This window comes from Strix uralensis, chromosome 1 (assembly GCF_047716275.1).
Source record: "Strix uralensis isolate ZFMK-TIS-50842 chromosome 1, bStrUra1, whole genome shotgun sequence".
Lineage (NCBI taxonomy): Eukaryota > Metazoa > Chordata > Aves > Strigiformes > Strigidae > Strix > Strix uralensis.
The window spans coordinates 136,681,690-136,694,968 of record NC_133972.1 but is presented as its reverse complement, the minus strand read 5'-3'; positions in this window follow the sequence as shown (position 1 = coordinate 136,694,968).

The following is a 13,279-nucleotide window of genomic DNA, read 5'->3' as shown; positions in this document are numbered from 1 at the left end:
TATGTCTTTTTTGTTTTTGTTTTTGAAGGAATGTTTTGGTTTGCTTTGTTGTAGAGATTTTTATGTAGTTAATTTTGAGCAAGTTATAATGGTATGCTATCAACAAATACTGACAGGTAAATAGAATTGTACACTGTAGTTTTAGTTATTTATAATTCAAACACTCTTCCTCTCCACTCCCGGGTGTGCTGCTACAGATAGTGGCAGAATCGGCTTGCTGCTATGAGAGATGGAAAGAGCGAGCATCATATGCACTGTATGTAAAATTACAAAAATGATGTCAGGTTCTCTAGTTAACTTTATGAGATCAACCAGTACTATGCAGGGTGTGGAAAGTATTCCTATCACTTTAATATCAAAGATGGTAGAGAATAATTTATTAATGGAGAATTTTAATGTGATGAGGGGCACAAGGAAGGTAATGGGTTATTAAACTTTTTTAAACATCTCAAAGCTTATACAATCCTTATTTTTAGGAGCTTTTTGATATTGAATATTTGCCTGGCTATGATAGTAGTAGGCATAAACATTTTTAGCAGTTTGTAATTCACATCAAACTTTTAAGGGGGGGCAATCCTATATAAGCAAGGGATCATAAAATACCCATCATGCCAGGATTACTCCTCACCTATGAAGATTGAGAGGAGGCAATTGGAATTCTTGGCAGTACTAGATCTAGGTGTGCATTACCCGAATGGATTTAACAGCAACATTTAATGCTGGAGACAGCATTTAATTCACAAAAAAATGAAATAAGACATTGAGAGAGAATGAATACCTAGAATCTGGATATTTCAGTAGAAGTGGTATCACCAAAACTGCCTATACCAAGTTTAAGCATAGATTTATGGTAAGTAGTATTAATTTGTGTTGGTATTGGTTGGATCGTTTAGTTAACTCCTACTTTGTTGCTTTAGTGGGAAGGTTTTAATCTTTCATATGTCAGGCATCTTTTATTACTTTCTGAATGTTGTGTGCATTTGCATTACTTTCAGTTTATAAGTAGATTGTACATGCAGCAGCCAAACTTGCATGAAACCTAAATACATATTACTCCATATTTTTGTTTTAAGGTTTGACATAATGTGCAACAAATGCCTTGTTTATCTTAGTTTTTGTTGTACTACAAACTTTTATGTAAGAGAATCTCACATACAATACAACCATATTAATGTCAGAAATAAAGCATCTATGTACCAGGTTACTGTAAGTGCCTTTTATTTGAGAATTTAAACACTCGGTGCTCATAAATGCAACAACGTGTATGTATGTGTGCATGTGCAACTGCAAGAAACCTGCCTTTTCTGGACTGGGCAGAGACAAACAGCAATCATGGGAGTCGGTGGGTTACACAGCAGGATGGAGGCCTTTGGCAGTACACGCCTGAACCCAACCTACTTGTAAACCTACTTGTATTTGGTTAACAGTTTGTATTTGTCTCTCAAAGCTTTAACACAAATATTTATGTATAGGAGACTTGAGAGAAGAAGGATGTTGCTAGTGTAAAGCTTTTTTATGTTCCTTTCATTTGTATGGTAGAAGTGATATTTTAGCGTGTGTGCCTGGGTCTTGGGAGGTAAATCCAAGTGTAAGCTGTGCAGTGTGATTTTTTTTTTTTCCCCTAACTAGTACTCACAAACAAAATTAGTGTTAGACTTTGATTCTCTTATTTTGCTAGAAACATGAGCATGCAATAGATAATACCTATTGCCTTTCCCAGTTTTGTGGCAAAATACAAATGGCAAACAATTAAGATAATTTGTTGAAGGAAAAGGACAAGAGGGACTAACACAAGCCAGTTCTTCAGAAATAAGTCCTGGTAATTTGTATCATCTGGCTTTGAGCTGCATAGGCAAACTGTGACTGTTACTGGGGCTTTGCGGGGGTTCCAGCTGTCATAGCCAGGCCGCTGTATGAATGTCCGGCAGACCTGCTTGTGTTTGCCTGTGTGAAGTTTTCCATTGCTGGGGACAAGCAGGGTGGGCTGACTGTAGGGCATTTGCTCTTGGTGTGGCTGACTGCTGACGTCTGAAATCGGGGTGAGGTGTAGGTAGATGAAAGTGAAGTCTCTAATGATGTGACTAGTTCATTTTTCTATGTCAACTTTGCTCAGTGAAAGAAAGTAGAGCAGGTGGACAGCCAGTAAGCGAGAGGAACTACAGCCCTGAGTTTGATTCTGTGAAGACTCTGGAAGCTTTACTCATGGGCCTGGCTTTTACTTGGAAGAAATGATCTTGAAGGCATTGATTGGTGAGAATAAGCCCAGTTCCTATTGCTAATACTCTGATTTTACATGAGAATAACTCTACTAGAGTTGCACCAAGCTAAAACTGATGCAATGTTGTGAGTGAATCAAGCTTCATGAAATAAAGGTTTTAACACTGGATATTAACTGACCACAGTTGCACTGTACCTGTGACCAAGGTCCAACATGATGCAAACAACAAAAATTCTGAAACTGGAATTGATTCTTGCATTTGGTTTTGTGACAAACATTCAAATAAAGGTTCAGTACCTTGGCAGAAAATACACCTATGTCTTCTAATGCTAGACCTCATTTAATTTTTTTTTCCATAAGTTTCTTTGACCTTGGATAAGCTGAAAATTTACAGGCTTAAATACTTACTTTCATGAGGAAGCTGTGGATTACTGTTTCTGTGCCAGCTGAGCCAAAAGATTGGTCCCTCTTGAAGCTGCAGCATACTGGTCTGTGTGGCTTCCCCTGGAGACAGCCAGCTTATCCCTTGAGTGGGTTGGATTCTTGCCCTGCAGCTGAAGGGAACAATAGGATCCTTGTAGTTCTGCTAGCATGATATGTTGGAAGAACAGGTAAGCTTTGGACATTTATACATAATCTTACATTTTTGTATAAAGTAAAAATCTGAATGCTCATACCCACAGTATTCCACCTTAATGATTAGGAAGAAACCTCAGTAGTGCAGCTTCTGTTTGCATCTGGAATAAGAGATGTGCAATACGGCATTCTTCAGTATCAACTTGTGCTGGTGGTTTGGTTTTCTTTTTTAATTTTGTTTTCTGCTTCATTGCTGTGTGTGTTTTTTTGTGAGGTACAGAACTGAAAGTTGTCCTCTGACGGTGCCTGCTGTTGGTCTGCATGACCCCAGTGATACGATTGCTGTTGCAAAGGGAATTCTGTCTACCTGCTACTAACTTTTACAGAAATTTGGGTTTTTTCTTTAGGTTTATTTTTAGAGAGTCCTCTGGATTACTTGCCTGACGTGATTTCCTGTGTTGTCACACCCTTTGACTACAGAGAAGATGAATGTTAATGGCCTTAGCACATGGAAGATGGGAATGGGCTGTATATTGGCTGGCAGTGATGTACGTCTGCGACTCTCATGTCTCATAGTCTGAGGGGAAAAGGTGCTTTTGTCTTCTGGGGAGGAAGAATTCTGCTTACTTGGCATTTACTGCCTTGCTGACAGTTGGCCGTTGCTTGATCTTAGTTACTCCTGTAAAAGTGGTGTTTGGTGGTTGCATAACCAACACAAGATTAGAGCATGCTGTAGTGCCTGTTGTGCACTCTGCTTTAAAATGGTCTATCCCATGGATTAAGAAATATTTACTGAGATTTCTGAGGGTATCAAGTTCTTACACCAGTTAAATAATTTTTTTTAAAAAAGAACAAACCCATAAAACAGACAAAGAAAACCCAGAGAAAACTGCTCATTGAAAGACTGTGCTCATAAGCAGTGATATAAATTGCCTCAAAAGTCTTTGTAGGAACTATATGAACAAAATAAGCTATGCATGTACATTAGATGGAAAAACAAAGTTTGGGAAAGCAATCAGCTTTGTAAATCAGAACAGTTGAGGATGTGTTTGCATGCATGTGTAGGGATGATGGGCTTGCTGCACTCATCTTAAAAGCTGAGTGATGTACAGGGGGACAGCACCCTTGTTTGCCTACTTCTCATGCTGGCAAGCATGCATTTGTGGCAACTTGGTGCCGGAGAGGACTCGCCCCAGCACCAGAGCTCGGGCTGCGCCACGCAGCAAAGGGGAAGCGTGTTAGCTGGGCTGAGCGGCAGGCCCGAATAGCTGGATAAATCAGCCGCCGGCAATTTACAAATGAATGCCACGTTCTCCTCAGCCATACGGAAAGGAGCGGATCAGCGGTGTCTGGAGGGCCTGTGTCACCAGAAGTAGGCCAGTTTGTGCGTCGTCCTGCGCTGGCAAACGGCCAGGCTTTGTGTGCTCCAGACACCAGATGGGAAGCAATTATGAGTGTGACAAGCGGGTCATCTGGCAGACACTCTGTAGACCTGCTGCCGCATAATTTTTGGCGGGAAGAGGAGAGCTTTTTCTTTTCTTCCCCCCCACCCCCCTTTTTTTCTTTTTTGTTGTTGTTGTTGTTAATAGAACCTCTCCTTTAGCGAAATGGCAGTGACCGGGTATGGAGCATCCTGTGTTTGCTGAGTTTATGCTGCTTTTGTGCCCTTGCTGGTGCTTATCAAAGTGCAAGTGTTTTTCCTTGGCCAGCAGTAAGCAATGGTTACACTTGTGTTTGTACGTCATATAGTTTGCAAATACTGGCCTGCAGTCTGGCACAGATGTTTTGGCAACTTGGCAAGCCAGGCTCGGGTGGGAGACCTCCAGCCCACGACAGGAGAATGAGGGAGTCTGGAAACTCCTCCAGCCTGGACCTGGTTGTCCAACAGGGAGCCCGAGGGAGAAAAAAACCCCAGTGCTCTTCAAAGACTTTCCACCTCCCTGTAGGGCCAGGTGGAGGGGGTGGACCTTTTGGCAGCTGGGGCCAAGATGGGACCTTGTCAGTTTGTCCTTTGACCGTAGTCACTGGCCTGTGAAAGGGGAGTTTTGCAAGCCCGGACAAATCAGCTTAGCTGGCTCCAGCTGAGTGTGACAATACAGCCCCTCAACTGAGAGCCTGTTGCTAATTGCGTTGGGCAAATGTGTAAAACGTGTTACATCTTTCATTGCTTTTGTCTGGCCGGCTGGGGAAAAATGGCAAACGTGGCCTGGGTCACCCAAGGTCATGCTTTTGGAGATGGCAAAGCTCCGAGCAGGCACAGGGGTTCCATCAGTACTGACCCCGGAGAGGAGAGCCAGGGCTGGCTGCGGTGCAGGGCTGGCTGGCTGGCTGACAGCAGATGCTTCTCCCCCTGCAGGGCTTCTGAGGAGCTTGGTGACAGTGGGTGGCATCTGACTCCCTCCACCAGCAGCGGCTTGGTAGCAGACATGGATATATATCTGGGTTTGCCCAGAACTGATCTGGGTCTGTTTTTATAACCCAGCCTGGCCCTGCTTGGGTTAGCATTGCATTCCTTGCCCTTGGGGAAGGTGGGAGTAAGCATGAGTGTTTCTCTAATTTCCAGCTTTAAACGAACAGGTAAGAGCAATGTGAGAAATGTTGCCCTGAGGGGAATTAGTGGTTGCAAGAGCAATTTCAGGAGAGAAGCACCTTCAGCCTCTGATCCTGTTCAGCTTCCCCTTTCCCATGGTTTGGTGCTGGGCTCTGTGACAAGGGTGGCACAAGCACCCCCCTTCCAGCCCACCTCTCTGCCCCGTGGCAGCTCATCTCTGTGGGTGGAAAAGCCAACAGCAGGCCTGGCTTTTGTCAGCAGTCCTGGTCTACCATGTCCTTCTACCTCCTTCAAACTCTATTGCATTCATAGCAAAGGCAAGGCATGTTCTGCAACGGTGCTTGGAGCCAGCCCTGCTTAAACAGTCAGAAGTGCAAATAATTTTAAAATATTGGAAAAATTAACCATGATTGTCCAAGGTCTGACTATGGTAGGATGGGAGAAAAAGATAATATTAATTTAGTTAAAATTTCTAGAGCTAAGAGAGCAGGACCAGTGGCACCCTCAAGTGCCAGCATCTCTGTGTGGCTACGAAGTGCTGGTATCAGGAGGACTGTGAATCTGCCTGCTCAGGAGAGATGTCATGAGGTTTGAAGCTGAATCTACATGCACAGACCCCTAAAGTTCAGGTGGTGGCTGAACCAAAGCACTTGCCATTGTACACTGGTAACTTTTTATTGCCTTTTTTTTTTTTTTTTTTTTAAATTTGGGAACTGTGAGAGATCATTAGGGAGATGTGGGGTTTTTTGCTTAATGACTATGAACAGAATATTTTCAGGCAGTGCTTGTTGCAGTTTTTTGATTTGCACAAGTGTGTTGTCCTAGTTTCAGTTGGGATAGAGATAATATATTTTTTTTCCCTTCTTAGTAGCTACAATAATGCTGTGTTTTGGATTCAGTATGGAATTTGGTATGAGAAGAATGTTGATAATGTACTGGTGTTTTTAGCTGCCGCTAGGAAATCAAGGACTTTTCAACCTCCCATGTCCTACTAGTGTGCAGGTACACAAGAAGCTGGGAGGGAGCAGAGCCAGAGCACCAGACCCAAACTGGCCAGTGCAATATTTCATATCATACAAGATCATGCTCAGTATATAGATGAGGTTTGATTGGGAAACTGGCTCTCACTTCCCGGATTGCAGTTTCAGGATTCTCACTTCTCTGGGATTGCTACCTGGGAACGGGCTGGGCATTGGTCAGCGGGTGGTGAGCAATTGCATTGTGCATTACCTGTTTGTATTTTCTATTATTACTATTATTATAATTATTATTTAAATTTTATTCTATTTCAGTTATTAAATTGTTTTTATCTCAACCTATGAATCTCCTTACCTTTACCCCTCCAATTCTCTCCCCCATCCCTCAGGGTGGGTGTGGGTGAGTGAGCGGCTGTGTGGTGTTTGGCTGCCGGCTGGGTTTAAACCACGACATGTGTGATGACAGGATAGACATGATCACATTGCAGCATAAGGATTATGGACCTCAGTTTTTCTTCTGTGAATAACCCCAGAACAAAAAGTCTTTCTGACTCTTTACTGAACATGAATAAAGCCATCAGCTATTGGTTTACTTAAGCAATATGACAGCTGCAAAGCAGGTGGAACATAGATCTTGGAAAAAATGACCTTCAGCCACCTCAAAAGCTTTACTCTATAGCACCAACTTTCATTCGGCGGGTTATTTGCCAGGCTTGTTCCCTGCTCAGGATGCCTTGCTGTGACCTCATACCCAGTAGTAGTCAGGTGGTGGTGTTAAAAACTCTGCTTGGGTTTGACACAAGTGAGAGAGGAGGATTTTAGTTCAGAAAGGCTGGGGAGGGGTTAAAATGAACTGGGGAGTTGAGGGATGTGGGCACTGCCCTGGCTCTGTGCTGCCTTCCCCAGCCCAGTGGTGATCAGGGGCATGCAGGGGTGCTGCCAGACATGGCCCAGAGCCTGTGCAGGAGGAAACTAAAATATTTAGTTTTCACTTTTTAAAGTGCTTTAAATCCACAACTGGATGCCTTAAGTCACTGGAAGATGTTAGAGCATCTGGGGAGAAGAGGAATGTTTTCCTCGTCACACCTGACTGTGAAACGGTGTTTCCCATGGGGAGTTTACATATCCAGACCATGCACTGAGAACCAGCTGAAGTTTGTGTCACCTGAATATAACATAGCCAGAGCCTCCGAGCCAGCTGTTCACATAGGCACAGACACGGGGGCTTTTTTTGGCGTGCTTTCCCTCCCCTGCAGTGTGGGGTAGGTGAGTGACTCTGGAGTCCCGAGGTGTTGTGCTGACAGTGGGTCACCGCGCACAGTCAATCTGTGGTGGTGGTGGTGAGTGGCACCCTCTTACTCAGCTGCGTGCAGTGTAAGGTGACATGTGTCCAGCTATCCTGTCAGGATATCTGTGAAACAACAATAGCGTAACTTCACACAATGCTATTTCCAACATATGAGGGAAGTCCTTTCATTTCCCGATGTGGGGCATCTGCCAGGTCTCTGTGTCTGCACTGGTTATCAAGATGCAGTAAAAATTGGTAATAGCCATGTGCATTTGCCCTGATAAAGTGGACTTTATGCTGTTTTCTCATGGTAAATAAAAGGAAATAAAGCAATTTGCAGTGGGTGATGGTGGTTTGGTGGCAGGGTTGTTGGCTGGAAGAGGGTGAAGCTGGGCACCCCATGGCTGGGTGCCCAGGGGGACGCTGCGGGCCTGCCTGCTCCGTCTTTTTGGGAGTGGGTGTCGAGCCACAGGGTTAAATGTGCATGTCAGTGGGTGGTTTTGTACAACACCTACCCTTTACGTAGCAAGTGTGAGGCAAGAATGTTTCCCTGACCATGTGAAGTGTTTCTCTTAGGTGCTGCCTGCTTCCATCTATAAGGCAGTTGTTTTGTCCTGTGTTGCAGAGGGCTGTTACAGGTTTCATGCACACGCTACTTTCTCTCTGAAATATTCTGCTTAAGCTAACAACCCTCTGGCTGGGAGCACAACTGGATGAGAAGGAGCTGTCTGCTTCTGTTGTGGGTCAACTGCCAAAGGGGTTTTGCTGTTGACCTGATGATTTCTAGGGACAAAAGTGACTGCTGTAACTGACTGACCTGACTCTTGCATAAAACTGGCTCCATAACCTCATTTATCTCCAACTTCACCCCAAACATCTGTTAAATAGTTTATTCTGGTGTATCAAAAAGGAGATTAGAGGACAGAGGGTTTGGCTCTTTTGTGTTCGTCAGATCCTGGAGGAAGGGAGTGTTCAAGCTGCCTTGAGGTTCTGTCAAAAATATTGGTCCTTATGGAAAGTACCAGAAGTACCAGTTCCAAAACCGTGAGCAACTAAATGCAGACTGTGCTAAGGTTTGCACCACTGACCCCCTTTTGTGAAGGCAAGGCTTCTCCTTTGGCAGGAGGGTGACGCCCCTCCCCTGGAGCCTGTGGAGGAGGCTTCCACAATGGCAGGGAACGGTCCCAGAGGTCTGGACTGGCCAGAGCCTCCTTCAGCATTTTGATGACTGCATCACGTGCTGGCTTTGCTTTTCAGGTGAACTACTGAAAATTGAGCAGTCAATGGGCCATTTATACCTGTCCTGTCGGAATTTTGAATCTTATTTTTCCTGATCTTCTATTAATAATCATTATTGAAGGTTTCAGCTTGGTGGCCATAGTGCAATTCCTACCTGTAACTTTATAAAGGCAAGGAGGTTTATCACAGGAGAGCAATTTTTCTACACTATTTTTAGGCACTTGGATTAGCTGGAGTATATTTTTATTTTGTTGAAGTCTGCTTTTGCTGAGCCTTTAAATGTCTTGCAGAACAGCAGTTTTCAAGCCTGCTAATACCAACATTCTCCTAATAAAAATGCAGCCACCTACAAGGCAGAAGGCGATGGTGCCAGCCAGGTTAGCCAGTGACATAGGGAGAGATTGAAGATGGAGCCCATGTCTAGGTAAAGCAGCATTTATCTCTGCATGCCTGCATGGTTGCCTGCTCTCCTCTCCATTAGAGGATATCCAGGAAGGGCAGGGATTTCCCATCCTCTGGGCAGAGCATCCCTCACACTCCTGCATGCTCGCAGGGTTTCTGGGGAGTGATGCACCCCTAAAAGCTGGGTATGGACCTGGACAGCCCAATGGGGTGACCTGAAAGCTCCTGTGTGTGTCAGCAGCTATAGGTGGAGACCTCTTATCCCGATGAAATGTGGTGCTATATTGTAGAGCTGAGCAAATCTGTGTGAAGCTGACCTGGTCTCAGAGCTGTACTCCATGTCAGTATGGTGCTGGCATGTGATGGTTGCACAGGTAATTCATACAATGCTTCGGATGCCTGCTGGGGGCTGTTGTGTAGTGGCGAGGCTGGTGTAAGCCAGCTGGTCACTCCAAAGAGCAAGAGTTATGTGAATAAACTGTTTCACTTGCTTTTGAAGAAAGGTCGTTACCAGCCTGAATGTTGCAGTCTTCCTCCTTACCATGCTATCTGCACTGAGCCACTGGTGCCTGCTTTAGTAGCTGGACCAGGTGAGGAAGGGGTTTTATTGACTCTCTGCAGGGGCTGAGGCTGCTGACCCCCATGCTTTTTGCATTTGGAAGGTTTCTGGTTTCCATCTCTGCTGATCACCCTGGTTGAGCTTTCATTACGCATGTGTTTCCAGCCCGGCAGTGATCACATGCAGTAAGAACCTATTTTTAACCCTGGGAACTGAAGTTGAGACAATGGTCTGCAGAGAGGCCTTTGATGTGTCCAGCTGCCGTGGCTGCTATGCAAATCAGACCAGATCCTGTTCTGCATGCTCACACTGACGGACGCGCGAGTGCTGCCCATACATGTCCTCCCCCTGGCATGACAAGGGACATGGGGCTGGCTGTGGCACAGCTGGGCACACCGATGGCCAGGGAGGAAGGCAGCCTGGGCTGAGCCCTCCCACTCCCTGGCAAGGGACCGCATGGCTGGTTCCCACTCCTTGCCCGCAGGGAGGATTGACATGGGGCAAAACAGGTGCCGGAGTGGTGGCAACCAGACCATAGCTGTTTTGCACATGTGGGGTGACTCCTCCGTCACACTGGTGGAGTTTGTCTCATTTCTTTAGGTGGCAAAGATCAGGGAATAAAGGGCATCACCTGAGGCAACACATAGTTATTGAGCATCTCTGCTTTCCACCTGGAGACCCAATGCCTGGTGGGGGCCTTGTGGCTGTCTGCAAAAGGAACAACTACCTTAGTATGTGTGGGTCAGGTGTCAGCTGAGGTGGGTGCAACAGTCACAAAATAAAAGCTCCCTTCCAAAACCCCAGGCTGAATGATGGCACCATGTGTTCACATCCTCACCTACTCCTTGGCAGCTTTCCGCAGACCTTTGCCTTTGCTGTGTGTGACTGGTGCAGAGACACAAGAGCCCAGCATGCCAGCTGCTGGTGGTTTCTGCATCAAGGGGTCTGTCCGTGGAGGAAAATGAGCAGAGGCTTATTTCACATTCTTTTTTTTTTTTTCCTAGAATATTTGTGTCTCTTCCACTAATGGGTTCACCCACCTTGAGCATATGGTAGCCAGCTAAGTAACTTGATATTTCAATTCATAATGTAAACAATTAAAAAAATGATTAGCCAAGCTTGGATTTTAGATGTTACTATCGTGATTAAAAGAATAGACATTGCAAGATTCTAGGTGTTGGTGAACCTCATTTATAAGGGTTCATTATAGATAAAATCTTTATTCAGCTTGCTTCAAATCTGATCGAAAAATCTGCTTGCATCCTAATTTACAAGGACAAATGTCAGATACCCAGTTTATGAGGGCTCTGGGACAGTTATAAAGAAGTTATAGGGTTGCAGTTTTTACAGAAAAGGTTAATGTCTTTATCAGAAAAAAATTACTTGCAGGACTTTCTGGCAGTCTAGCAGTTAATACGGTCTTGCTAGGCTTGTCACTGCACTCCCCGTGCTAAAGTAGCCTGAAACCTGCAAACTGTTGCTGTGTGTTTAGTGGCCCTTGTTACTCAGACAACAGCCTTGAGGAAGATGCTGCTGCTTCCTGAACCCCACCTTTGCTTTTGCTGGCAAAGCGCAGGAGCAGACGAGGCTTCAGCAGAGTGGCTGGTTTTGCAGTATCAGCTCCTGGCATGGCTGTGCTGAGGGCTCATTTCACCAAAAAGTGCCTCGTCAGACATAGTGGGGGAAGGACTGTGCACTCTGCGGGGCCTTTTGCATGTCTCTTCTGCTTTATGGTCCAGTGCACCTCCCCCCCGCCCCCCCTGCCCCCGCCAAAAGGGAGCACGCAATCTATTTGCCTGATGATGCCTCTTACTATTTCACTGCTATGCAAAACGTGACGGCACAGTAGGAAAATGTTGGTCTAAAATAAAGCAGAGTAAAGTGTTAGGCAGGTGAATCTGCAGGGTGGGAGGTGTGACGGGGTGAAACACCTGGCCAGGACCAGGGGCTGCTAGCCAGCATCTGCCCTCATCTCCTGCCTTCGGGTCAGCTGCAGGGCCCCTGGTTGCTCCACAGGGCTTGTTAATAAGTCTGTTAAAAATGACAACTCTTTTTGTAGTGAAAAATGACAACTCTTTTTGTAGTGACTTCAACCTGATGGCTGAGAAGAGGGACATCATTCACACATCCCTCCATTTCATCCTGAATTGTCCCCTTTGAGCTCAGCTGCTTGGTTTCTCTGGGCCTTCATCTAACTTAATTAAATATTCAACTCTCTTTTTTCCTTCTAAACACTTCAGTTTTTATTTTAGTGATCTATGTGCCCATTCATTTAAATAATAGTTCTGTCACTTAAAAAAAGGGTTTTCAATGCCATGTAGGGTCGAGCTGCTCACTTGTGAATAATCTGTAGAGTTAATGCCAAGATTTTTAAAATCTCTCATAAAATATTTATGACTATTTGACATCTGCAGTGTTTGTAGAATTCACATATGAATTTCTGAGCAGGGATTTAATCTGAAAAATCTGACTTGTTTCAGGTTTTTTTGTGTGTGCAAGTCCTGATATTGCAACTTTTCTGGCTGGGTAACTCCCAGATGTGAAATCATTCTGCAGATGCCAATGTTTGAGTTAAAAATATTTTCTGTAAAAAGTGTTTGGTATTCCCCCAAACAGCAATGTGTCTGTGATCATCAGCTCTTCTGGCAAACCTGTTTGCTACAGGATCTGTAAAGTGAGTGCAAAAGGGGAAGAAAGGCGGGCAAAGCATATCTGAGATTTTTTTTTCATGCATCAGTAGGAATTACTTTGTATAGTAGCCTAGCTTTAAATTCACTACAGTTTATTTAAATAAAGTGGTATGCAAAATAATGATGGATATTTTAGTGAGTAGCTCTATCACAAAGATGTTTTTGAAATGGTGAGAATAAATTAGAACCTTTTTTTTGGAAATTAAATATAAATTACTGTGTGATGGACTGTCATCATGAAGTCTGTTTCAGTCAGGTCGGTGCCCCAGTTAGTCTCTAGTTCTGGAGAACCCAAAATTATAAATGACATGACACATGTCTGAAAAATGCATCTTCTCACAGATGTTATAAAGAACGACAACATGCTAGTGTCAGGCAGTGCCAGAGGCGATGCTTTCAGCTGCACAGTTTAACAGCTTTTCTGTCTTTGATGGAAAAATGGTACAGTTCGCTTATTTCTTTAATCACTATTTCAAATTTTTCTGACGGTGTGCTGGAGTCAACCCAACATTGCTTTCTGTACAGTTTCATCTGGAAAATGTATGGCATACCCACATCCTCTTCCATACTCATGTGGATATTTTTAATGGATGACTAAAGGTTGGGTATTCGCAGAGAAGTCCCCAGCAGAGGCCAGGTTGTTACCCCACGTCCTGGAAAAAATCTGTGCCAAGTCCTGTGGTGTGAACACTCACTGAGAGGACACTCCCTGGTTGCTCATTCTAAACATAGGCACTGTCTGCAGTGGGGGGACCAGAAATGTGGCACCATTTCACCAG